The sequence below is a fragment of the Camelus bactrianus genome, chromosome X (assembly GCF_048773025.1).
Source record: "Camelus bactrianus isolate YW-2024 breed Bactrian camel chromosome X, ASM4877302v1, whole genome shotgun sequence".
Taxonomy (NCBI): domain Eukaryota; kingdom Metazoa; phylum Chordata; class Mammalia; order Artiodactyla; family Camelidae; genus Camelus; species Camelus bactrianus.
Window position 1 is genome coordinate 114,133,773 of NC_133575.1, and position 25,767 is coordinate 114,159,539.

Sequence of the window (25,767 nt, forward strand, 5' to 3'; positions counted from 1 at the left end):
TTTCATCGCCTGTGAAGGTAGATAACCTCATCGTGTTTCTCTGCCTGTATCCGTCTGCCTCTGGGGCCTTTTCAATGAGGAAAAAGTGTCTGTCAGGTTTGGGGTGAGGGGGTTTCTGTTTCAGAGAACTTGGTTCCACATGCCTTGAAATGGTACTTCCTGGGCCAGCATCTACCCTCTGTTCTAGTACCTCCTGTTCCAGTGGAACGTGGCATGGCCCACATGCCAAAGAAAGGGCACTCTACGCAAGCCAGGCTGCCGTCCTGTGGTGTAGACCTGGGTACCAGTCCCGACTGCCACCGACCCTGTGGTTTGGGGTGTGGTCTGAGCTTTCCCATCCGACCAAAGAGGAGCCTAGGTTGGATGGTGTCTTGGGCCTCCCAGCCCAGACTTCAGTAACCCCGCTCTGGCACGGCCCCCATGCCTTCCTCCTCACCTCCCCTGGCTTCTTGGGGGCCAGGCTTGTTTGTTTTGATCCCAGTCCGTGAGGAGGAGCCCACTTGTACCGCTCTCATAGGTGCACTCACCAGTTCACCCAACTCCCGAAGCACTGAAACCTCTACACCACCATCAAAGAGTGCTTTTTGGCCCTGTTCAAAGTGCTTTCAGAAAAATGTGATCCCTGGCTGAGATGAGCATGGATGGAGCTGGGAGGGGGTGGTTGACCTAAATATGGTTGCATTTGTGAGGCCCTCCTTCTTACCTACAAACAGGTCCAAGTGGGGCTCTGGCTTTAAAGGTTTTCATTGTGATAAACTTACATAACATAAAATTTCACATTTTAACCACTTTTAAGCATCCAGTTCAGTGGCATCAAGTACATTCACATGGTCCTCCATCACCAACATCCATTTCCAGAACTCTTGTCATCTTGCACAACAAAACTGTCCCCGTTCAACACTAACTCCTCCTTTCCCTTCCCCCAGCCCACTCTGCCTTCTGTCTCTATGCATTTCATGACTCTAGGAACCTCCTGTAAGTGAGATGATACAGCATTTGTCTTTTTGCGACTGACTCACTTAACCTAATGTCTTCAAGGTCCATCCATGTCATGGCAGGTGTCAGAATTTCCTTCCTTTTTAAGGTCGAATAATATTGCACTGTATGAATGGAGCATACTTTGTTTATCCATTCATCCATCAATGGACATTTGGGCTGTTTCTCAAGCAGGTCATTTTTATATAAGGAGTCCATTGGTGGGAGGAGAGAGGGACAGGCATCAGCAAGGGAAAGGGCAGGAAATAGGGTGTCAGCCTACCACAGGGCTCGTCCCTCTTCCCCTGCCTCCTAGTCCCCTTGCAAAGCTTGGCTCCAGCTGAGGAGGCAGAAAAGCAAAGGAGCCCTTGGGAGAGAAGCATTCGGTGCTCAGAGGCGAGGAGCCCTCTCTCATCTCTCCCCAGCCAGGGAGCAGTTACTGAGGTGAGCCTCCCTCGAGGACCCTTACTGAATGAAAGAAGGTTCCTGTGCTAGAAGTGATACCACCAACACCCACCCTTCAACCTTTGATCTGGAAGCTTCCAGGAGAGTGGCCTGCCTGCCAATCAGAGACCAACTTGTAGGACAGGAAGGCTTCTGTCTGTATCTGTCTACAAAAGTCTTTAATGCTTAGCATCTGCCGGACTGATGCTGAGGCTAAAAACATGAGAACCACGGTCCCCAGGTTAGTGAGTGTTGAATACACCACAGCCACAACACGATTTGCAATGGACTCTGAAAGGAGCCCGCTGGCCAAATCTGAAATAGACAGTTATGTCCAGGATCTTGAATGTCCACATATTTGTGGAGTTGCAAAACCTCCCCTCCCTGCTTGTACCCCTGTCCCTCTCCAGCACAACACTCTGACCCCCACATCCACATCCACAATTGATGGGTTTTCTGAAGCATTTTCGGATAATTCCTGAACTAAAGGAATATGTCTTCAGTAGGTCTGTCCTGTGTTCCATGGCCCCCTTATCCGTACATGAGACAGATGGAGCAGGGGTGGCTCAGCAAGTCGGAGCTCCAGCCCATGTTTCACAGAGCACGACTTCTTCCCCTTGGGGTATTTCAGTTCACCTGAGAAGACATTCCATCATGGCCTGTGAGCGACATGAGCATGCTGCCCGGTGGGCCCAAATCACAAGCTGCCAATCTTCTGATGAAACCAGCAGTGTAGAGAGCTCTCTCAGCTCTCAGACACCACTCCCACCACGTGGGGTTCTTCAAGTTAATCACGCTTGAAAAAGAGGGTTCAAGACACAAATTCGACCCATTGAGGCTGAGCTGGGCCTCCGGGTCATAAAAGCAAAATGCTTCTCTTCTGCACAGAAAGTGTTTGAGGGACACGCCCATCAACGGCTCCATGGCTAGTGGGTCAGATGTCTCGGTCGCCTCCAGAGGGGAACGAGCAGGGGAGATGCACTAAGGGCCAGAGAGCAGGCAGCCAGGTCTCAGAGTATGCTCCATAAGGAGTGGGCCACTGAACTCAGTAGCCTTTCCCAAGATCCTCCTGGGGGCCCAGCGCCATGATGGAATCGGGGGAGACAAGGTCGCCATGATGACTTGGGTGAAGGTATGTGGGGAAATAGACTGAAGGTGAGCGAGTGGGGCAGACACTGCAGCACTGTAACAGGCCAGGGACTCTGGAGAGGGCCCCAGTCAGCTCAAAGGTGACAGGGCACAGGAGCCCTGGAGATTGGATTCAGGCTTGACCTTTGACACCAACCACTTTTATTCTTCCTGGCCCAGTGCCAGCCCAGGACGAGGATGGGTGGTGTGACCATGACCTCACCTTTTCTGTCCCCACCTCTCGCCCAGGACCTTTCCTATAGGAGCTTGAAAGGAGATGGCCTTTGACAGCAAGTCTCCCAAGTGGGCTTTTTTCCCCTGGCCACTCTCCGGTGAGGCCGATGGGGCGAAGGAAGAAGAAATGCAATTTCAGTGGCCCCTCAGAGTCTTTTAAGAAAATTTTAAAAACTATGGAAAAGAGCTGGGGAGAGGGCTCGTGGTTCAGAGGCAAATAGGGGAAGCCCTAAAAGGAGTAAAAACCACCCTGTTAGGTTAAACTGTAAATACAAGCTTTTCCATTAATAAAACACTCAATGAAATGAATAATTTAGTCCAGCCGAGCCTTCTGTTTTGATCCGAAGTGGGAAGACGGTGGCAGCTCTTACCAAATGGCCCCCAGCGGCTTCCTCTGGGGCCAGGACATGCCCCGCGTGGTGGACTCAGCCCATGCCCAAGCTTACTGAATTCCCAATTAACACTTTTCAAAATGAAATTTAGGGGGCTTTTCCCCCCTTTCTTCCTAATGAGGTTTCTTCCTTTCCCGCTGTCTTGCTACAAAGCTTGATGCCGTCTGAGTGTGTTCATATGGTGCTCGAGTGCGTTATCTGACCTTGATTGGTGTTTGGGGAGCCAGTTAAATAGATTACATGGGGGTTACCTTGGCAACTGTCTTCGCTGATTTAGCAATGCGGTTCATTCTTGGACACAGGACTCTCGGCAACTCTGTGATCCCACCGCTGCGCGTTAATCATTAACGCTGAGTTGGACATCGGCTCTGCCAGGCAGCGGCCAGGAGAAGGCTGGGGAAGGGCTGGACAGTCGGTAGCTATGAATGAGGTGGTCACCACCCGGCACCCTAAAGATGGTGCCACAGGGAAGAGGGTGACCAGGAACCATCCTGGGACCTGTCTTTCCCTTTGCCCACAGTCCTCAAGGGGGTTGAGAAAGATTACACAGTTTGGTCCTTTGGGCTACAGATGGGCTTGTGATGGAGATGCCACCCATGCCAGCCTCCGCCCTAAGCTGGCAGGGCAGCCACGCTGGCTGTGACCCGTCGCCAGTTGGCACCTCTGCCAGCCCCATGGAACTGCACAGAAGCAGAGACTGAGATTCTGTGATGTGGAGGTTCTGGTCCCGCCCTGCAACCATTCATGGTGTGACTTTGGGCAAGTCCCCTCACCTCTGGGAACCTTGTTATCCTTTTCCAAATATGACATGGGCCAATAGTGGCGCCTCCATCCCAGCACTGGTGAGGACACATAGCGCCTGGCACCCAACCAATGCCAGTGATGCTGATTACCTAGCTCGGTGACTAGCAGAGTGGGTTCCTAGTCATTATATGTTGAAATAACTTGAGTGATTTAATCTGAAGCTAAAATTCACTCTGGGCCAAAAATAATTAGTGTCTATTTCATGGACGAGGCTGAGGCTCTGAGTGGCTAACTAGTCCCGGCTGCACAGCCAGTAAGAGACGGAGCTGGGATGAAAACTCAAGTCAGTGTGGTCCCCATCTTGGGCTCCGGAGGGGTGTCTGCCTGGGAGCGGTCAGGCTGCAGGGCTCCCCTGGAAGTGGCACCTCCCTACACTGGGGGTCTGAGGCCTAGGGCAGAAAGCAAGTCAAGAATTAGCCCACCAGGCCCATAGCCTATCGAAGCTAACGTCAGACCACAGGGGACACCCTCACACAGCCAGAGCCTTGCACCGCCCCGGGATCTGCAGCTCTCCGGCTCTAGGGAGCTACTTTTTGTCTACTCAGCACTAATAGGAAAGTGAGAGGGTTCTGCCTAAGAAGCTAAGAAAGCCACAGATCTATGACGCACTTTATGGTTTGCAAAACATGTTCATGTCCACTTTTTCCTTCACTGAGCCAACAACCGGGGGGGAGGGGATGGAGCAGGGTGTCATCTTCTCATTTCATTCAGGAGGAAGCAGAAGGCAAGAGAAGGTACCTCCTAGGCTCTGTGCCTTCCGTATGTGCACCTACGTTTCACTATGAATTGATGCCTCCATATTAGGGGAGCTGAAAACAGGCCTCAAGGAGGACAAATCACCAGACAAATGGCCTCCCAAATCTTGGGGTTTGTGACTGTCCAGGCTGGGAGCACCCCTGGAGCCCTCATCTAAGCCCATTTCTCCTCCTCATTTCCCTGCGTGTCGAGGCTGCTGGGAGATGAGGTGGATTGAATGCAATTTAGGAAAGAGCTTTTGCAAACCTCACATGTCACTGCCTCCCAATCCATGTGGTCTAGGGAAAGAGCATGGGCTTTAGAGCCAAGCAGACCCTGACTTCGCCACGCTTCCTCCCCGAGGATCTGTTTCCTGGGATGATAGCCACTTTCATGCGCTGTTATAAAGAATGAAGATAATACATGCAAATTACTTTATCCTGTAGGTGACAGAATACTCTTGAACATTTTTTTAAAGCACAAATAGCGTGAGATCTGTCTTTTAAGAGCATGTGAATTTCTACAAAGAGGTTACAATGAGCGGGGTTTGGAGTGGGGATTTGGAATAATCCAGGCAAAAATGGTGATGGCTTGGACCAAGGTAGGAGTAGTGGAGATGGAGACAACTGGTGCGTTTGGCGCATTTTAGGCTACAGAATGGAAAAGACCAGATGAAGGAGGGACAGACGTCAACAACAACTGATCTTTCGGACTTGGGCCACTGAAGGGCTCGTAGTGTGATGGCATCACATGCCGAGATGGGGAGCACTGGGGAAGAGGCGGGTTTGAAGAGGGGGAAAGGAGACGAGTTCCCTTTGGGGCAAGTTGGTTTGAAGAGTCTGTAGCACATGCAAGGAAGATGTCTAGGGGACCATTGGTTCTATAGATGCTGAAGCAGAGAGCTGGAGATAAAGATGTCGGGGCTATCAGTGAGCAGAGAAGTGTAAATTGAAATCATGGGACTGGATGAAGTTGCTCAGGGAGAACGAGAGCAACAGGGAGCCCCAGAAGAGTTTCAGGCCAGGGAGGAACAGGAGTACATGTGCAGTTTAGAAAGTCATGTCAGGAAATGAGGAGGGTAAATAGGAGGGAGGGAGACCAGAGGCAGGGGACAAGTCAGGAGTCTCTTGTGGGCCAGAGGTGGTGGTGGCAGTGGGCCTGGGAAGGAAGAGACAGCTCCCAGACTTGGAGGAGTAGAATGGACAGGACTTGGTGGCTGGGCAGGGAAAGGGAGAAGGCAAGGGTGGCCCCTGGTTTCCACCTTGGATGATAGGGCAGAGGAGGGGCCATTTACTGAGACATGAGCACTGGAGGAAGAGCAGGTCTCAGGGGACATTGTTAAGTGGGAGGGTCCTTTGAGACCTCCTGGAACAAATGTCGGTAGTCAACAACCAGTGCTCAGGAGAGGAGGGAAATGGAAGGTAGAGGGCCGCTCACAATATCAGTGTCAGTCCTCACCTGGGGACCAATCAATAAGCTATCATAAGGAGAGAGGCCTGCCCATGGCAGGTGTTGCCAGCATCAGTCCGTGGGTCAGAGGACCCCTCCAGTGATCCAGAAGGCTTTGCCATCTTGAAACCCCAGTTCTCCTGATGAGGAGGTGGCAATTTGCTGAGATTTCCACATCAGTTCCTGGGAAAAGGCCAAGTGATTGGTGAGTCAGTTACCAAAAGTGAGGGCGTGAGGTACATAGTGCTCCACTTTAGGTGACGTGCAAGGAGGACCAGGAGGCGGATGCCTGAGTCCTGTGCCCCATCCAGAGGCATCCACTGTGATCAGACACAACTGTTCCTGGCTGCCAGTGGGTTAACTGTTCTGGGCTGCCAGTGGGTTCTGAGGCCTCCAGGGCCAGGCGGCTTGTGGATGCTTCCCAGATCCACGTCTTAAATATTGGGGCACCCAGCAAAAGCCACAAAGGAGTTTGGCAAGCAAGAAAGTGACACGGTTTGCCAGCTGCAAAAGTGGGCAGGTTTAAGAAAGGATATAAGGAGGTGTCCCCCAACATGGAGGCGGGGGAAGGGAAGAAGGCTCTCCCATGTCCAGAGCACCTCATGCTTTCTAAGCACTTCCTTGGCCATTGGCTCTTGACATCCCAATGCCTCTGAGGCAGACAGAGCAAGAACTATTCTCACCATTTGACAGCTGGGTAAATTGAGGCCCAAAGTTGGGATTGTGAGTTCCCAAGGATTACCGAGTGAGTCAAGTTCCAATAGAACTAGTCCTGGACCCAGAACTCCTGCCTCCCAGTCTGATGCAGGTTCCATTTCATCATTTGGCCACAGTTGAGTGGTGTGCTGGAGCTGGTCTGTGCTGGTTCTCAAAGATGATCATTCAATTTTCAGAAATTCTGGAGCCAGCTGACAGTCATCATCACGTTGAATCAGCCATGATGTGAGTGGAAATCAACAAACGCCAGGAGCAATCACTGGTCCCAGGTCACTGCAGACTCATCTTCCAGAACCTAAAGCTAAGCCCGTTGCCAGGGGGCTGTGATTTATGGTTTGATAGCTGCATGTAAAGAATGTCTACCTCAGAATTTGATGTTAAAGGGACTTGGGGGTCAGCACTAAGTCCTGAGCCTTCAAAAAAAGTGTTTATGGCACCTGCCCCAGAGATACCCAACTGGTTATGCTGATTTACTGCTGAGATCAATAACCTAGAGAATTTCCACTTCCACCACTTGTCACACCAAGTCTTAAATTATGAGTTAGAGCAAAGGGGGACTGTGTGACATGGGGTCTCATTTCACTTTCACTGTATTATTTTGGATCCCGAACACATCTGTCTTGGCCTTTTAGCCTGGCTTGGATCATCACCGAAAAGGAGAAACACTTCAGTGATCAATCCCAAGGAGGAAGATTCAGGGATGTGAGAATTCCCAGCAATGAACGGCACCATTTAAGAAAGAAATCAGAGCTCCACAAAAAATAGGTAGATTATTGGCCAGCCATCATCTTATTTCGTATGTAAAAGCACAATGAATTGGGAGGTTTGCAGGCTGTTGGAGTGAAAGGAGTTACAGAGAAGACAGCTTCTGCTGTTCACCCTTAAATAAATAGCTGCTGTTCTTGCTTGTGAAAATGTAAAATTTCCAGATCTAAATGTCAGAGAATTCTAGGAAAAATTGCAAAACCATTACTTCATAAACATGTAATTGTGCTATTACTGCTAAATGTGATGACATTCTATAAATATCACAGTTCAGGCCTCATAGCCTATAAATAGATCCAGTTAATCACCGGAAATACATTTTATTTCTTGAATTATAATGGAGTAAATTACAGAGTCTCCATTTTCCGATGGCAGAGTCCACTCCCAGTTTTGGTGGTATCTTTCCCTCTGCTCGGGCTCCTCTGTGAGCTATAAATACTCTCCAGTGAGTCTTAGGACAAGGACGATGGGGGGAGGGGATCAGAGCCACTGGCCAGAGCCCCAGCCTAGAACCCTGGAAAGTGTTTAGACTATGCTGCTGAGGCTGGTCGCCCAACACTGGGATAGACGGTGTTGGCACGGCTGACGGCTCAGGGTGCCATTGGTAGGGGTGCATGGACAGCTGATTAGATAAGCATGGGGTGCTGCGGACTCAGAAGTGGTTGGAAGGGCTGACTCACACAGCGGCTCCCAAGAGATTGACACTGAGGACCCTCAGTCTGTCGCTGTTGCTTTCCCGCAATCCCCTGCTTGTATTGGCTGCTAGAAACCCTTCGCTAGACCACAGATGTGGCGATGTTGTAGCTTCAACCATGTTCCCACTTACACAGTGAGGCCCAGTGCAGGGTTCACTAGAGAACACAACATATCCTCTCCTCCCCTTCACGACACACATCGGTGCCGTAATGGGGTTAGATCATGAACTTGAGCATCTTTTGTGGTCTCAGGGATCCTATGGTCAAGGGGAGTTACCAGCTACTTGTTTTTCTCTGGGCCTCAGTTTCCCCATTAGTAAAACTGGAGAGCAGGAGGGCCGCGGTGAGATGGAGCAGTAACTGAGTCAGGAGAGATTCATTCCAATTCTGACACCACCTTGGGCCATGACCTTGGGCAAGTTTTTTCCCTTCTCTTGGGCTCAGTTTTCCCAGCCATGCTGGAGAGAGGAAGAGGGAGAATCTTGGTCCCTTGACCAATGCTTCTGACTTGTATGGTGGCTCGGTCAGTCAGCCACCTTTTCTAAGGGAGCCCATGGAAGCTCATTCCCTGAATACACAGTTGAGTTATGATTATTGTTGTAGAAAGACTTTTCTGAAAGTACTGTTAGTATATCCCTGCCCTGACTATAAAGGATTAGCGGTAGGGTGAGCATCGGCCTGCATTAATAAAATGGGTATACTGAGAAAAAGTTAAGAATCAGAGGCAAAGGGAGAGAAACTTGATAATTCCAAGGATTAACATAATTTGGGAACTAAACGTAAAATTTAGCCAGGGCCTTACTGGCAGCCATAATCTAAAAGAAAGAAAGAAAAAAAATGGAAAATTGCAGAATTTTCATCAGCAGGAAAAAAGAAAACATATTTTTATCTTCGAAGAGACATGTTTTTTCACCAACATCCCCAAACTCGGAAAGAAAAGCATTAAAAAAAAACAACACCTGGGATTTAGAATTAAGATACTGAGTGGAACACTAGTCAAGAGGTTTGAAACAAATTCAGAAGACATTCATAAGTTTGCTTCTAAGCCCGGTTTTTCACCAAGCATTTAAAGGGGTCAGCGCCCAGCTAGGTCCTGTGGGCTGAGGGGTAGGAGACGTGGGATCAGGACTCAAGGGGCCGTGCTCAAGGAGAAAGAGAAGACTGCTCCCAGGCAGCTGCCACATGGTGCCCCAGAGGTGCTAGCCCTCTTGGGGGAAGGTCCTGCTTCTCTCTTCCCAATGCTGACCAAAGTCAAATGGGAAAGCAAAGGCTGGCAGAAGCACCCACAGCACACAGTGCTCCACCCAGCCTGTCGGTGAGTAAGGACTCGGCAGAGGCTTCCACTCCCGTGTGGACAGCAACTGGGTGTCCACACAGCCTCCCTTGTGCTGCTTCCACCCTGAACGCCTCTTACACGAGACGCTCACGGAAGTCCGGGCTCCAGCGGTCTGAATTTCATGTGTCTCATTGAGGTCCCGAGCCCATTGGTTCGGGAGGTGAAGGGAACAGCAGGTTCTTGGTGACGTGGGCTTGTAATGGGTTCTTTTCCTGTGTCGCTCAACCTGTGTCCACACAGAAACGTGGTCCCTGAGATCCATTCCGCAGAGCCATTCTGAGTGCCTACTCCATTTCTGTGCCAGGCAAAGAGGGGTCCGGGCGTAAATGAGGCCAGTCACTGCCATCAGTCTTCAGTCTACTGGGGGAGACAGGTGACAAGGGGAGCTTGGTGGCCCATGAGGGCCAAGTTGTTGCAGGGCCAGATCGTGCAGGGCCTTGCAGGCCATTCTAGGGGACTTGGAATTTATCCTGAGGACCACGGGAACCCATGGAAAGGCTCGGAGCAGAGAAGGGCCACGGTCAGGAAGGGCACGGGCACGCCTTGGCTGCAGTGTGCAGGAGAAGCTGCAGGCGCAAGCCTTCCCGAAGAAGAGGAAGTGCCGGAGTGGACCATGAGCTGCTGCAGGGGGCGTGGTCACCCTGTTGTTTCAAAGGTAGGAGAAGATGGGATGGCACCTCCTCATGTGGACTTAAGCTGCACTTGGCTGTTGCCCTGGGGCAGCTGGAAACGGCCATGAGACTCCTGCATCCCATGGGTACAGCCAATGTGTCACCAGCCCGTGTCCCTCCTCTCCTTATCAAAGCCCTGGGAATTTAGCTGGCCAGAGTTCAGAGCAGAAGCCAAGGACCTGACCCATGTCACAAGATAGGACCGGGGACAGGGATGGCTGGGCCAGGGTCCACTTCCGGGTCCTCAGCCACCCCAGCCGGGTCTCTGGGCCACTTTGCCCTGCCCCTTCCTTCTTGCCCATGCCTGTGCAAGTGAACCCAGAAAAGCTGGGAAGGAATTTTTTAGAAGATATTTAGAAAACAAACGGTTCTTAAAGGCTCGGAGCGAGGCATGCCTATGACTGACAATGGCCTCCCTCCTTGTCCCCCGCCCCCTTGCTCCCCGCACCCGCCCGCCCACCCCTCTCACGCCTCGCTCATGGAGGGCGATGCTGTGGGTGTGGGTCTGTTTACTCTCATCCAACCTGATGCACTTTTCAGTTAGAAAATATGAATGTCCCCGGAGGCCCAGCTGGTTCTTTGTTCTCTTTGTTTAGAAATTAGTTTAGAGATATCAGCTAGCAGATTAAAAAGCCCATATCAGATCTGCTAAAAATCTCTTTCCCTTCCAGACTTCATTTCTGCTCTTTCAGGAAATTTCTGATTTTTTTTTTTTTTTTAGAATGATGGGTTTTCTTCCTGTTCGACTCTGGGAGAAGATGGTTCTTCTTACAGAGGAGTCCGGTGAGGCTCTGTGCTGGGGGGTGGTGAGGGGCTGTGGCAGGACTCACCTGGCCCTCCAGGTCTGGGGCCGCAGCAGGCCTCATCTCTGAGATGTTGCAGCCTCTCCTGCCTTCCACCTTCCTTCCCAGTTTGCTCTGCTTCCCAGCCAGGACGTCCCTGGCCGCAGCCTTGCCCCCCGCCCCACCTGCCCCTAGCAAGCCCCACTGGCTTGGCATAGTGTCTTAGTGCCTCTGCCCCGGGGTATCTGAGAGACAATTTGGATCCCTGCTGGGCACACCATCCATGGTGCCTGAAGCGGGAGGTGGATGGGCATGACGAATGCTACTGTCTGAGCCTTTGATCAAACCCAATTCCTAGTGCCCCTCACATTGGAGTGTCCCGCTGGCCAAACTCTCAGCTGATTCTTGGAGATGGAGGTGGAACAAGGCCTCTCTGGCCACAGCTGCCTGTTCCATCATCTACTCCCTCAATCAAATGGCCCCATCGAGGCATGGAGTTCAGAGTGGAGGGATGTTGATGCCTTGCAGTTTGTGGTCCTCTCTGAGAGTCACATGCAGAGGGACAAGGGTATAGTGACCAACCAGGGACCCAGAGCGAGTAAGATGCCAAGCTGGGATTCACACGCAGATCTGTCTGGTACCAAAACCAGGACTTGTCCCACCATACCACACCTGAGCCCCTGTGACACAACATACATGCCAGGATATGTTTGCAGATGAGTTTCCCTCAAGGACCAAAGACAGGAATCACCCAGGAGACCAGCAAGTATGGCACCCAACAGCTCAGGGGCAGTGGGGATGCTGGGTGCGCAGAAGCCCAGAGGTTGTAAGTTCACCAGGGAAGGCACTGATGGAAACTGGTTATCTCTTCCACGAAGGTTTGGAGGAGAGAAGAGCAAAGCCTGGGATCTTGTGGGCAGGTGAGGCGTGGTGCCCAATGGAGAGCCAGTCAGAGATGGACGGGAGGTGCTACTGGGCAGGCATGTAAGCCAAAAGCCAGACGCTCAGCTGCATCCAGTCCAGCTCCTTCCTGCTGAGCACTTGAGCTTCCACGCCTGTACAGTGGGACTAGAAACCCTGCCTGGCAGGCTGTGGGGAGGATTCAAATTATGGAGAAGTCTGGTGTCCATGGAAATGCATGCTACCAATCTGAAGGGCAATTAGCCAGTCAGTCACCCAATGGGTCTATTTTGAGCCCCTGCTACACACACTAGGCTGGGCTTCGGGGAGACTGGACACATCTAGCTCTCACCAACCTTCATTCTCTCTGCAAGAGAAGATTTGCCCCATGGTCAGAGAGGTAGGAGATTCTAGGCAGAGGTAAGAGCAGCTCTGTCACTCTTTCTGGATTGAAAACAAGCCCCTTTGCCCTCTACCCTGGAGTGACAGCACGTGGTGGGTTGGGGCGGAGGTGGTGCTGAGGCCAGGCTCTCTCTTGGGTGGGCTCCAAGCTGAGTAACCTGGATGTCCAGCCCCCCATATGGCTTTGCCGTCACTTTTGCCACTCCTCCCTCCTGGAAACTATGCCTTTCCCAAAGTTTAAACCTGCTCTTCCATTAATCTGAAATTATCAGATCTGGTCAGAGCTTTAATATTATGCATTCAGGAACTAAATTCTTCAGCTTCAACAAAATTGCACTTCTCAGAAGCCAGAGGCAAGAAGAGAGGCATGCGGCCTCACACAGGACCATCTGGACCTTGTATATGACTGGGACACACTGTCCTTGCTTCCCATTGTCCGGGTGCACTCAGACCAAGCACCTACGTCTTGCACTCAAGGCCCTCTGGGGCTTGACCCTGCCCACTTCTCTAGCTACATGTCTCCCATCTCTCCATGTTTCAGCGGCTCTAAGGTGGGCTCTATTCCCTGAGTCCTCCCTGTGCTTTCCAGCCTCTCTGACTTGGCTCATGCTGTTGCATCTAATATAATTTCTTCCACTTCTTTTTCTGCCTGTGGGAATCCCACTGACCTCTTAAGGCCCCATAGAGTGCCAACTCCTCTGGGAAGCCTTCCTTGATGGCATGACATGTGTATGATTAATCTGGTGCTTGAGTGAAAGTAGACGCTCAAGAACTGTTTGTGCCCACTCCCTTTGCTGACTCCTGCTCTTCCCTGAGGAATTATTCATCTCACCTTCCTCTCTGTTCCTGCTGCAATTTGTTTGTTCTTAAATCTAAGAATCCTTTCATCCTTGAGGTTAATGACCGGGCTCAAGAGTCAGATAGCTCGGAGTCAACTACTAAGGTGTGACTTTAGACAAGTCATTTCAATCCTGAGACATGGCTTTCTCATCTATCAAATAGGAATGCCAATACCTCCTTCATGGCATTGTGGGACAGATAGAATGAGATGATGTACAAGAAACTCTTAGAAAACAGAGTACCTGGTCCACGGTAAGCATCTAATATGGGTTTGTTGTTCCTACTGTTGTCATTACTTGAATAAAATATAGGAACTTGCAGGTCTGGCCAAGATAGAGTAGTCCCATTCCTCGCAGGTTCTCTCTGCTCGGGCTGCAATAACAGAATACCATAGACTGGATGGCTTAAATGTCTGAAATTTATTTCCCACAGTTCTGGAGGCTGGGAAGTCTGAGATCAGGGTGCCAGCGTGGTTGGGTTCTGGTAAGAGCCCTCTTCCTGGTTTGCAGATGGCTGTCTTCTTGCTGCGACCTCACATGGCAAAGAGAAACATGATCTCTCTCTTGTCTCTTCCTACAAGGGCACTAATCCCATTCATAACCTAATTACCTCCCAGAGTTCCCACCTCCAAATAACATCACACTGGGGACTAGGATTTCAACATGTGAATTTGGGGGGATGTAGCACACAAACGTTCAGTCCATAGCAAGGTACAGTGATCTGAACGACAATGTATTTCTCTCAGAAATCACAGAGGTGAGAAGAGGGTGGCATAACATGTGTCAAATACTGAAAGGAAAAAAATATCAACCTAGAATTCCATACTCAGAGAAGACAGCCCTCAGGAATGAAGGCGAGATGAGCAAATCCTCAGACAAGAGGAAACCAACACACTCACCCTAAAAAACAAATGGCTAAAGGATGCTCTCAAAACAAGAAGTAAATGATAAAATCAGAAAGCCTGGACCATCAGGAATGCAGAACATCAGAAAGAATAACAATACAGGTCATAATAATAATCTATTCTCCTCTTCAGTCTTCTAAATCAAGTTAGATGATTGAATCAAAAGTTATGACGCTGTCTGATGGGACTCTAAACACATATAGGGAAAACATTTAACACAATTATGCCATAAAGTGAGGGAAAGCAAAGGGACATAAATGGAGGTAGGGTTTCTACATTTTACTCAAATTATTAAATTGTTGACACCCTATGTTGACAGCCACTAAGAAAACTATACAAGTAGATACTCTCAAAAACACTATAGAAAAATTGAAATGGAATTCAAAAAGACATTAAGGATTGAAACTCATAGCCCAATTATATGGTGTCTATAAGAAACTTGTTTCAGTATAACAATATAGGCAGGTTGAAAAGAAAAGGATGGAAAAACAGTATCATACAAACATTTATCAAAGGAAAGCAGGAGTTAATATCAGATAAAGTAGACTTCAGAGCAAAGAAAATTACCAGAGACAGAGAGGAAGATTATATAATAATAAAAAGGTCAACCCACCAAAAAAAACATTGCAATCCTAAATGTATACACACCAAACAATAGTACTGCAAAATATGTGAAGCAAAACGGATAGAACTGAGAAGAGAAATAGGTACATCCACAGTTATAGTTGGGGATAGTTGTTGATAGAACAACTAGACAGAAAATCAGTAAGGGTGGAGAAGAACCCAACAACACCATCATCCAACAGCATCTAACTGACAGTTTTAGAACACTTTACCCAACAACAGCAGAATTCTTTCCAAGTGCTTACAGAATGTTCACCAAGAGAGACCACATTCTGGGCTGTAAAACAAATACCCACAAATGTAAAAGAATTGAAAATATACATTATGTGTCCTGGGACCACAGTGGCGTCAAAGTAGAAATCAAAATACAATACACCAACGTTTGTGAGACACAGCTAAAGCAGTGCACATAAGGAAGTTTATGGCACTAAATGCACATAGAAAAGGGAGTGTCTCAAATAAGTAGTCTGAGTTCCTACTTTAAGAACCTAAAAAAGAAGAGCAAAATAAACCTAAAGAAGCAGCAAGGAAAAATAATAAATAACAGAAATCAGTGCAATTGAGAACAGAAAACAAGACAAAAAGCAATGAAACAAAAAGCTAGTTTTCTGAAGAGATTACTAAGGTTAACAAATGTCTAGCAACATTGCTAAAGAAAAAGTGAAGACACGATTACCAATATCACGAGTGAAACAGGGGATGTTGCTACAGACCCCATAGTTGTCAAAAGAATAACAAGGGAATACTATGAACAACTGTACACACATAACTTTGACAACTTAGGTATAAAGGACCAAGTCTTTGAAAAGTACAAATTACCAAAAGTTACCCAATATGAAAAAGATATGAATATCCAAATGACCATTAAAGAAATTGAACCCATAGTTTAGGAAAAAAAACCTCCTGAGAAAGAACTCTCCAGACCCCGATGGTTTAATTGGCACATTCTACCAAGGGTATAAAGAAGAATTAACACCAATTTTGCAGTCTCTTCCAGAAAACAGAAAAGGAAAGAGACTCTAAACTCATTTTATGAGGCCACTCTTACCCTGATACTAAAGCTAGACAAAAATAGTACAAAAAAAGAAAACAGTACCCCTCGTAAATATAGATATAAACAGTCTTTGAAAATATATTAGTAATAGAATTCAATAACACATGAACATACTTATACACCATGACTAAGTGGGGTTTATTCCAGGTTGCGAAGCTGGTTCAATATTTGCAATTGATGTAATTCATTATATCAACAGTTTAAACAAGAAAAATCACATTGATCAATGCAGAAAAGCATGTGGCAAAATTCAACAGCCATTCCTGGTTTTTAAACAAGCTCAGTAATTTAGGAATAGAGGGTGCTATGGACTGAATTAAATCTCCCCAAAATTTATATATTGAAGCCCTAACCCGCAATGTGACTGTATTTGGAAATACAGCCTCTAAGGAGATAAGGAAGGTTAAATGAGGTCATGAGGGTGGGACCCCAATCCAACAGAACTGATGCCCTTAAAAAAGAGAGACACCAGAGGTTCGTATGTGTGTGTGTGTCTCCCCTGCACTGCCCGGAAGAAAGTCTACATGCGGACACAGCAGGAAGGGGGCATCTCACCTCAGCCTTGGACTTCCGGCCTCCAGACTGTGAGAAATAAATTTCTGTTGTTAAAGCCACCAAGTCTGTGGTATTCTGTTCGAGCAGTCCAAGCAGATTAAGACAGAGGGGGAACTTCCTTAACCTGACAAAGAACATCTACAGAAAACCCAACAGCTAATATTATACTTAATGGTGAAAGGATGAATATTTTACCTCTAAGGAACTCATCAACTCTCATTCAACATAGCCCTGAAGTTCTAGCCGGCTCAATAAGCTGAGAAAAGGAGGTACCAGGAATACATATTGGAAAGGAAGAAATAAAGCTCCCTCTTTGCACATAGCATGATTGTCCATGTAAAAACATCTGAAGGCATCTACAAAATGGGTAATGAGTAAGTTAAACAATGCTGCAGGATACAAGACCAACACATAAAAATCAATCCTATCTTTATATACTCACAACAAGCATGTGGAGACCATAATTAAACACACACACACAATAACCTTTACAATCACTCCAAAAAAAGAAAAGAAACACTTGGCTATAAATCTAACAACACAAAAACAGTGCTTTTATGTTGAAACCTACATCATGCTGATGACAGAAACCAAAGAAGATCTAAATACATGGAGAGACACACCATGTTCAGAGGTTGAAAGACTCTACATGGTAAAGATGTCAATTCTTCCCAAAATCATTCACAGGTTAAATGCAACTTCTATCAAGATCCTGGCAGTAATTTTTTTGTAAATATAGACAATATTATCCCTAAATTTACATGGAAAAACAAAGGAACTAGAATAATTAAAACAATTTTGGAAAAGAAAAATAAACTAGGAGTAATTACTCTGCTCAATATTAAACCTATCATGTAACCACGGTAATCTGGACAGTGTGGCCTGGGCAAAGGGATAGACACATAGATCACTGGGAAAGAACAGGGAACCTAGAAATAGACCCACACAAATACACCCAACAGATTTTTGACAAAGTTGCAAAATCAGTTCAATGGGGGAAGGGTAGTCTTTTCAAAAAATGGTGCTGGAACATCCACAGGCAACCAACAACGACGGCAACAACAAGAAAAGAAATCTAGCCCCAATCTCCATACCTTGTACAAAAATGAACTCAACTGGACTTAAATGTAAAACATACAGCTAAAAAACTTTCAGAAGAGCACATGAGCGAAAATCCTCATGACCTAGAGCTTGGTGAAGAATTCTTAGTCTTGATACAGAAACCACAGTCAATAAAAGAAAAAACAGATAAATTGAATTGCATCAAAACTAAACACTTTGTGAAAGACCCTGTTAAGAGGATGAAAAGACAAGTTACAGACGGAGATAAAATATTTACAAACCAAACATCTAACAAAGGACATGTATCTAGAATATAGAAAGAGCTCTCAAATACAAACAGTGGGGACATAACACTCTCATTAGAATAGTCAAAAGATATGATGATAAATGAAAAGATGCTCAACATCATTAGCCAGCAGGGAATGCAAATTAAAACCAAAATAGGATATCATTGCGAACCTATTAAAATGGCTAAAACGAAAAACAAACAAACAAACAAAAAAACCCAGTGACAACCCCAAATGCTGGAGAGAATGTTGAGAAACTGGATCACTCATACAGTACTGGTGAGAATATAAAATGGTATCGCCCCTCTGAAAAACAGTGTCACAGTTTCTTATAAGACTAAACATGTAACTAATACATAACCCTGCAATTGCTCTTTGGGGCATTTATCCCAGAAAAATGAAAACTTATTTTCACACACACACAAAAGCCCCTATATGCAAATATTCATAGCAGACTTATTTGTAATAGCCCCAAACTGGAAACAACCCAGCTATTCTTCAGGGGGTGGTGGAATAGATAAACAAACTGTGGTCCATCCACACAACAGAATACTGCTCAGCAATAACCAGAAATGAACTAATGATACGTGCAATGACTTGGATGGACCTCAAGGGCATTATTCTGAGTGGAGAAAGCTATTTACATAGCATTCTCAAAATGAAAAAAATTATGGAGATGAAGAGATTAGTTGTTGCCAAGGGTTAGGGATGGTGGGAGGGAGGGAAAGAGGGAGGGAGGGAAGGAGGGAGAGAGAGAGACAGAGGCAATAGCAGGGAGAGAGAGAAAGTGTAGCAAAAGGAAGGTCTCTGTAGGGTAAAACAGTTCTGCATCTGAATTGTAGTGGCTGTTACAGGAGTTTACACGTGTGATAAAGTGACACAGAACTATACACAAGCTGTACCAGTGTCAGTTTCCTGATTTTGTTATTGTGCTGTAGTTACATGAGATGTAACAATTGGGGGAAACTGGGTGAAGGGTACACAGGATCTCTCTGTAGTATCTTTGCAACTTCCTGCAAGTCTATAGTAATTTCAAAATTCAACTTAAAAAGAAAAAAGTAAGCTCCAAGGTGCACTACAGTGGGAGGTGGCACTCTAAAGGGCTTTGAAGTTAGCAAGTCCTGAGATTGAAGTCTGTCTCGACTTCTAACTAGTCAGGTGTGAACCTGAGCAAGTTACCTGATTTCTCAGAGCCTTGACTTCCTGCTTTGTAAAATGTGACTGATAATAGGGCCCACTCCACAGGATTTAGGGGGAGACCCCAAAGGATATGAAAGTACTAGGCTTAGGGTCTGGCCCTAATGAATGCTCAAATGAAATGAGCTACCTGATGACAGCCTGACTTATTGTGACTTGTCACTCATTTGTCTTGGTGTGAAAGAGATTGGATGACTCGACCACTTCTTGTCACCAGACAAAAAACACTCTAAGTGTTGAGTGTGTATCATTTAGTGTTGCGTGCTGTCCCCCACACCATAGCCCACGCCCTGCCCTGTGGCATATCCAGCAGGCACCTGGACGCCAGGCACTGCCCAAGACAGCTCTCCTGGCAGGTAGACGTTGCTCCTATGGCCTGGTCCCCCTGTCCATGAATGAGAAGCTGTGTAGCAGGGAGCCTCAGCATACTCTGAGATATGGGCACAAGCTAGGATGAAAGATCTCCTTTCACAAGCTGCCTTGGAATCTGTGCCCCACGACTCTGTTGGGCCCATTAATCATGGCGGGGTTTCAAATTACTTGTCTGGAAACGCAGTGATAACAGATGTTATCGAAGTGTTTTCATGAAGGATGGTCGGCAGTAGAAAGTAGTCCCACTGTTTGATTACTCTGGTGATGTGGCTCTCCCCACCCTACTTTTGCTCGAAAATGCCACTTTTCCCTCAAGAGCCCTTCACCCAGCCTTGCAGGTCTTCCCCACTGAGGCTCCAGCCTCCCTCCCTCCATCTGCCGTGACTCCCCTCCTTACATGCCTACACTCTACTCTGGACAAAAGCAACCACTTCCCTCTCACAACGTAGCCCTCCTGGCCTTTGCCTGGCTGTCCCCTTGCCCCAAATGGCTTTCCGCACTCCCGCCACGCTCTGCGTGTACCTGCACCCTGCTGCCTCTAGCCTGCCCACCCCCGCCAGCTCTTCTCGCCTCCCCCTACATCTGGCTGGGCTCTGTACCTCCCCTGAGCTTCCTCCACAGCCATACTTCCCTCGGCCCCATCTCCTGAGCTGGTGAGCTCCCGGGCACCTAGTGGCTTCTCAGTAAATGTTTGCAGAATGAGGAGCCAGCGCCCACGGCTTGCATACAATAAAGAGTGGCCCAAGCCCTGCCAGCGGGCAACTATGCTTGCAGTGTCCCTGCTTACGCTGTGGAAGATGGAGACTTTCCAGTCAACGTGAAGGGGGAGCAAAGGCCGGAGAGTGTGAACTCTGTCATTGGCTTGGCAGTTACCCAGCATGCCCCTGGCCAGGAGGCGGCTGGGCAACCCTGGGCTCACAGACAGCCATTGAGCAAGCCTAATAAAGGGGGTCTGTGTCTATAGGCCTGACACATCTGGGCCGGGTGCTTGCAAAGCCAGTTGATATGCTGGATGGCACAGGCAGTTTCCTGTGGGCCGTTGTGGCTAAAGACTTACCCCTACCCCCACCCCTTTGAGCTTCAGGCAGACTCACAGATGTTCTGTTGGGCTGCTGTGGGCTGAGAGGCAGCAGATGGGGAAAGAGCACTAGACGGGGAGTCAGCAGATCTAGATTCAGTATGCAACTCTAACTGATGAAGATGTTGTAGAAAGCACGCATAGTTTACGTATGCAAGCATCATACAATGGAACGATTACACGCTGGGGCATTTATCCTAGAGGAATGAAAACTGATGTTCATGAATGTTCATAGCCTCTTTCTTTGGAATAGCCCCAAACCGGAGCATCGTTTGATGGGAATGGTCAAACAAGCCGTGGTACATCCATCCACATCAGAGACTAGGCAATAAGAAACAAACACTTGCTCCAACCATTTGGATGCACCTCTGGAAATTATGCTGAGTGTAAAAGTTAATCTCTAAAGGTTACCTACTGTATGATTGACTTGTATAGCATTTTTGAAAAGACAAAATTTTGGAAATTGAGTATAGATTGGTGGTTGCCAGAGGTTAAGGATGGGTGTGGGTGGGGAAGTGGGAGTACTTACATGAGGAATCCTTGTGAAGGTAGAATTGTTCAGTATCTTGACTGTGGTGGTGGAAATATCAACCTACACATGTGATAAATTTGAACTGTATAGAAATAATTACACATATGTACTCACAAATGAATACACGTGAAACTGAGGAAATAGGAATATGATCTCTGGCTTGTCTCGGTGTTCATCGTCTCATTGGGGGGTAGCTAAATGGTGATACTCCACTTCTCCCATTCCTTCATTTATTAGCTGGACTATTTCCATCAAAAGAAACTTCCCCTCACCAATGACTTGGTTATCTTGAAGTACAGTTTCTACGGGAAAAGCAGGAAAAATGTTTCATTCTTTCCCATTATTTCCCAGTTTAAAAAATAAGTACCCCAGCATCTTCCGAAGAAATCAGTGTCTTTTAAAAAGAAACTTTTTGGTATCATTAGGATCTCATAGATTTAAACATAATGTGATGTGTTCCTTGTTGATGTGCAAATAGTCCTACCTTTGGCCAGTGGGACCTTATACAGATTGGTTCCTGGGTCCCTTTGCCATAACCCTAAGTAGTCCTTGACAGCTTCCTTGCTTTCTGGGACTAAAGATGTTCTGAGATGGTCTGGTACATTTCCTGCCCCAGACCTGGAATCAGTTATTTCTCCAAGAAGTTCTGGCTCCTCTTAGTTGCAAGTGGTATCTGGAAATCAAGATCTGGGCGTCCGAGGTAAGATTGCCAGAGGTTTGCCATTTGTTTCTAGGCTGTCTCAAAAACATGTAGAAAATATTTATATGATAAAATAAGTTATAAATCCAGATGAATACTTCCAATTCAGGTTCAAGACTATAGGGTTTCTATTAAACTTCGTCCATCCAATGAAACCAGCACACTTGGTAGATTTATCCCACAACACACGCAACGACAGTCTCAGAATAACAGCACTAACACTGCCACCACCAATAGGATTTCAGAACGCAGTTTAAGGTTTTTTGGGGTTTTTTTTGTTTGTTTTTGTTTTTTTTTTTTTTGCCATTCTTTTTTCCTTTAGGATAAATCCATTTAGGGATGCTCACTCAAATCACTATGTTTTAAAGTCACTTGGGGTAGTTCTTCTACCCAGTTTCCTGTTACTTTTGATTTTTGTTTTTCATTTTACTTTTGGCATTCAGGGACTGCTTTTTATTTATTTAAAGTTGTTTTATAAGAATATGAAAGATTTACTTGGCTCCAAAGTCAGTGTTTAGGCGTTTGGCTTCTTTGTGGTAAGAGCCACGGCCCTGTCCTGAAGTCTGGTTCTTTGGGTTTATTATCATTTCTTGCTCACTCTCCACCAGTCTCTCCTACCGGGCTGTCAGCATAGAGCCTGGCTCATGGGGAAGTGCTCAGTGAAGAAAGTTGGCATGAACGCCCCAGGGTTTGGAGGAGGGATCATCTCAGTGACACCACCTTTGGCCTCCTTACCATCATCAAGAAAAGGCACAGGGCCCTCAGCCCTCTCACGGCTGAGGGAGCATTTCAGCCCACTCTACTTAATCCTCCCAACTGTCAGCCAGGTTCTCGAAGCTTCTAAATGCCAGTGTAGCAGGAACCCAACGGTCGTTCTTGACATTTCTCTCAAGAGATCCCCCAGCGGTCCCTAAGGAAATCTGGACTTCAGGTGGTAAATCTGACATTCCAGAATTTGCCACATGGGCCCACAGATGATGCTTATCACAGTGACCGTATGGCTAAAACATAATCATCTTTCAAAAAAAAATGTTCTGGTTGTTTCTATAGAGAATATAGTCCAGAGATGGCTAAAGTTTGCCCCACATGGTTTCCACATTGATACACAGCATTACATGGGGATATGGAATTAAGACTGTCTTGATTTTCTGGTTGTATGGATTTTAGATTAATTTTGTTTGTTTCACATACTAAAGGAAGGAGCCATAAACAGATTTCCCCAAGTCGGAGCATGGATCCAAGGTTCTGATTCTATTCCAGGGGTAGAAGGAGCATGGTCCAGTCCCTTGGGAAGACTGAAGGATCAGATGCCAGGAGCCCTGGGGTTCGGGCCTGCCCCTGGCTCAGTGGTCCCACTTATGCCCCACAGAAGGAGAATGAGGTTGTTTCAGGGCCTTCCCTTCCTTCAAGATCTGGTCAGCTGAAAGGCTCTGTGATGACCCGCTCGCCATTGAAGACTACAAGTGGGAGAGGTTGAAGGCTGGCTGGGAGTCTGTCAGCAAGTCTCTTTAGCTGGGCATGGCTGAGGAAGCCTGGTATGAGGATAAGACATCCCTAAGTTCCAGGATCCACATGCTACCTCCAATGCCTTGATTTAGTAAATTCAACTGTGATCCCTCCCCCAAAAAGGATTATTTATCCTGAAAAGTATTCTTTTTCCTCCCATAGGGACTGCCCATGAGTTGTGGAGCTGTAGTCAGGGAAATTAAAACATGCAAATGAAAAATGCAAATGAAAAAACTAGGCATTGCTCGCCATGGTGTTCCCAGGGTTTTCTTGAATAGCAACAAATTAAAGAAATGCTATGTAATCAAAGTTTATATCAAGCCTTAAGAAAGAAAAACTCCATTATCTCTAAATATAGCGACATGTTTCAATGTGTGCCTTTGCGTCTTGAAATTGTGTACGCCTGGCTGAGCCAGCGCACACACAGAGCATCGGGTTTCTTCAGATTGTGGGGGTGGGGCGCCTCTCCTCTCCCTACCTCTTTCTCGGATGTAGTTAACAGATTACAATTAGCAGAGAAATGTAATTTGCACTACGAACCCTTTTGGCCCAGATTTGGTCCCAGTTTTTCTCCCGTGCAACTTGGTTTGCCAATTCCCAGTTTAAATTCCAGTTTGAGGGAAGGGCTGGGGCAAGAGCAGGGAAGGGGGCTCTCCGCGAACTGGCCCCCCTCTACTTGGTCGTTGCTTGGCAAGAGTGAGTTTAAATGCCGCCCTCCTGAGACCACCTGGGCTGCTTGGTCTTCCGTGGGATTTGCGCATTGTCACGTTGGGTTTGGAATTTGCAGGTGTTGCATTGAGCAAGTCTTGCATTTCACCTCACACCATGGAGTCAAGTTAGCCAAGATTTTCACCTTCAGCATCTTGATAAGAGATGGGGTTCTTACCAAGAGACTAGGGCCCCAAAGTCTGAGCTGCCGCATAGCTCAGCAAGAAGTTCACCAGCTTCCCTTGAGGTAAGCATTTGCTTCAGGCATTTGGTAAAGCCCGATATGAGCAAGGTTGATGTTTTGACTAGGGCCTGAAATGTCAGAGGCGTAGCAGAGGACTTCCAGCGCTGCACTGCTAGGAGTCACTTTGGGCCAAAGAGGATGGAGAGGGACCCCATTTAGGAGGCAAGAAAAGAGCTGGCAACAACATTCCCACTTCGAAATCAAAGAAAGGCTGAAAAACAGGGACAGTTTACAAGTGTCTTTCCAGTTGCCTAAAGAGACAACACACTCTCTCTGAAAGGGTTTACATAGCTTTCTGATTTTCAGACCAAACTCAGGTGATCTGTCTGCTGATCAGGAAAGCATATATTTTTGCTCCTTCTTCTGCAAATCCAAGGTAGAATCTCCAACCCATGCAGCTATATTTTAATTAACCAACACTTATGTAGCATTTGGTGTGTGGCCAGTACTGTTCTAGACCTTTCCAACTATGAAGTCATTGAATCCTCCCAATAATCCTGTGACATAAGCACGGTTATTATCTAGACATACAGAGGAGGGGGCAGAAGCACTGGGGGACTAAGCCATTCATACAGCTGGTCAGTGGTGAGTGGATATAAATTGTGATATAGCCACCCCATGGAATGCTACTCAGTGATACAAAGGAACAAACTTTTGATACTCACGACTTGTATGGATTTCCAGAAAATTATGCTGAGTGAAAACAGACCATCTTTAAGTGTTACCTGCTGTATGATTCCATTTATGTAATATTCTTATAGAATTATAGAAATGGAGAACAGACTAGTGGTTGTGGGGGGTTAAGGATAGGAGGAGGGGGACAGGGGAGTAAGTGTCATTATATAAGGGAGACAAGAGGCTCCTCGTGGTGACGGAACTGCTCTGGGTCTTGCCTGTATCAGTGCTGATGTCCTGGTGATGATACTGCACTGTTGCTTTGTAAGATGTCACCACTACAGCAAGCTGGGTGAAGAGTACACAGGAGCTCTCTTACAGTTCTACGTGAATCTACACAATAAAAATAAATCTCAAAATAAAGTTTAATTAAAAAAACTTATTTCCTGTGTTGTCTCTTTCACAAGTCTTATCCATGAAGGCTTGCCCCACCTTCACTCCCTACGTAGTCCCCCCATGCCTCAGTAGCCATATCTGCAAAATGGGGATATTGCTAGGATCCACCTCAGAGGAGTGGCCATGGAGCTGCTGTGGGATATGGAGGATATGGCTTCTTCCATCAGCGCTGAGAGATGGGGATGAGGCTGTGGTCACAGAAAGGGTGGGTTGAGAGCAAAGGCTAGAGAAAGGCAGTGGAGCGGATTCCATCCTGGCCCAGCTTACTCATGAGGGGACCATGGATAGACAAGGCCCTTCCTCTCTGGCCCATAGATTCTTTCTCTGTAACAGGAACACAAGGGGACTGGGTGACTCAATACTATGGAAAACAAACTGCTCTGTGCAGGGCCGACACCCGTCCATATGACTTATTTTGTTACTCTGCCATCTTGTCAGAAGAAAAGACATTGAAGTGTCAGCTCAGTCTGTGCGCTGGAGCTGCTCATCTGGCTCCAGGAATTCTTGTAAAGATTACTTATTTTTTTATTTTTATCGAAGTAATACTTGTAAATAGTTTTAAAATTCCAGTAGATCACAAGACACACATAAAACGTGGCATCCA